A 2,444-nucleotide genomic window follows, 5' to 3' on the forward strand; every position below is an offset into this window, starting at 1 on the left:
GTTATATAATGTTCTGTTTTTCTGTATAATGTTCTGTTACTACTCCATGTCCTGTATCTGTAACTACTGTATACCGTGTATCAGTACCCTGTACGTGCCAAGCCCAATTCCGGGCGCTTGGCGAAATAAAGTTTTCTGATTTCTGATTTCTGATGCGTGGTGAGTGATGTGCGGATTTGTAGGATGTCAAAAGCCAGCTTACATGCATTGGCCAGGAATTGAACCCAGGTCTAGTGCTTGGAGGGCAGCTATGCTCACCACTATACTACCAACAGCACTACATACTGAAACCAGCCTAGCATGTACCATTGTGATATACCGAAGAGAAAAATGAACTTGCTTATTTGCCTAATTTACTAGATGAAAGCAGTGGAACACATGGTGAAACTACTTACAAGATTCATTTCAAGACTTCAGAATCAGAAAGATCATGTGCCCCCCTGGATGATGATGCTGGTGTAACACACGCCGCAAAGGACAGCAATTTGAAGTCTGGAAGATTCCAGGGCAAGGGTGGGAAGGATGAAAAGCTAGGTGGCCATGCAACCCTTCCTGCTAGGGATGGCCTTGCATTTTGTGCTCAACAGCTGTCCGAAGAAAACCCCAGATAGCCATTTAGCAGCCATGACCTATAAACAGTCTTTGTGGCACAATTGGTTAGTGCAGTTGGCTGTTAACTGAAAGGGTGTTGGTTCAAGCCCAACCAGGAATGGCCTAACATTTTGTGCTCAACAGTTGTCCGAAGAAAACCCCAGATAGCCATTTAGCAGCCATGACTTGTACATAGTCTTTGTGGCACAATTGGTTAGTGCAGTTGGCTGTCAACCAAAAGGTTGATGGTTCAAGCCCACCCAAGGATGGCCTAGCATTTTGTGCTCAACAGTTGTCCGAAGAAAACCCCAGATAGCCATTTAGCAGCCATGACTTGTACATAGTCTTTGTGGAACAATTGGTTAGTGCAGTTGGCTGTTAAACAAAAGGTTGGTGGTTCAAGCCCACCCAGAGATGGCTTTGTGTTTTGTGAAGGGAACTAATGTACCCTTCTTAAAGTTGAAGATTGTATACAAATGTAAACAGACTGCAGAGTGGTGCAGCAGGAGTGTGCTGCTGGGCCCATAACTCAGAGGTTGATGGATCAAAATCATCCTCTGCTAGGTATGATTTCATTTTTGCACCTCGCTTTATCGCATGGGCAAAACTGTTTCCATAACCCTGTAAGAGAAAGTGTTATAAGCGGAGCAGTGCTTTTAAACACTGCTAGATTTGGGTGCAGCCGGTGCTGCCATAGGCTACAATAGGAATCATTCCTATTGCAGCGCTCAGTGAGTAACGTCGGCTCCGTCAGAAGACGGAGCCGAGGTTGCTTCGAAACACAATAATTCGGCCTCCAGCAATCGCTGGAAGCCGAATTATTTCATTCCCCCACTATCCATGGCGGCCTGGAGGGGGAATAGTAATTAAAACGGCCCGGACTTGTGCAGAAGCAGGATCAGCCTTATAACAACTGGATCCTGCGCCCAAGTCTACCGGCGCCGATTTCAAATGTACTCGTTATAAGGGCCCTGCCGTAACATAGATATTACGGTAGCTAAGACTACTCCTGGGCTTTTCTTGTGGTTGAAGAGCTGAGTAAACTGTGACACCACACTTAAAAACAAAAAAAAAAACACAGCAAACAGCAAAGCTTCCCCAAATTGGAGCATTGGATTTGGTAATGTCTTAAGCCAATGTGTTGACTCACCACACAGCCCTGCACCCGACATGTGTCTCGTATGACTGTCTATAGGATCACTCACCACACAGCCCTGCACCCGGCATGTATCTCATATGACTGTCTATAGGATCACTCACCAAACAGGCCTGCAACCGGCATGTGTCTCGTATGACTGTCTATAGGATCACTCACCACACAGCCCTGCACCCGGCATGTGTCTCGTATGACTGTCTATAGGATCACTCACCACACAGCCCTGCACCTGGCATGTGTCTCATATGACTGTCTATAAGTAAGCTTTAGGTTAGCAGGATTGGTTTCATGGCCACCTAGCTTTTCATCCTTCCCACCCTTCCCTGGAATCTTCTAGACTTCAAAGTGCCGTTCTTTGCTGTGTGTGTGGTTGGTGGTATAGTGGTGAGCATAGCTGGCCTCCACACAGTAGACCTGGGTTCAATTCCCAGCCAAGGTATGTGAGCTTGCTTTTTACATACTAAAAATCCCTGCAAGACGAGAGAGGGTGGTGATGGTATGTCTTTCGCTTCTCAAATGGAATGAAAAGCCTTGAAAAGACCATTTCCGGTTTTGAATTCGGATATCCGAACCCGGCAGGATAGTATGGTCAGATATCTGAATTCAGTTCAGGTATAAAAATGTCAAATAAGAAAAATAAATACATTTTTTCTGTATTTAGGGAATGGGGGGAGAGCGGCGGAGAGCGCACCTGCAC

General features: G+C 45.9%; 1 non-coding gene across 1 annotated transcript; it reads left to right on the plus strand.

Annotated features, from left to right (window-relative positions):
• The first annotated feature begins 786 nt into the window (after positions 1-786).
• TRNAD-GUC (transfer RNA aspartic acid (anticodon GUC)) lies at positions 787-860 on the plus strand. The gene has a single exon. It is a non-coding gene; the product is annotated as a tRNA-Asp (tRNA).
• Positions 861-2,444: the final 1,584 nt, after the last annotated feature.

Source organism: Hyperolius riggenbachi, chromosome 4, assembly GCF_040937935.1.
Source record: "Hyperolius riggenbachi isolate aHypRig1 chromosome 4, aHypRig1.pri, whole genome shotgun sequence".
NCBI lineage: Eukaryota > Metazoa > Chordata > Amphibia > Anura > Hyperoliidae > Hyperolius > Hyperolius riggenbachi.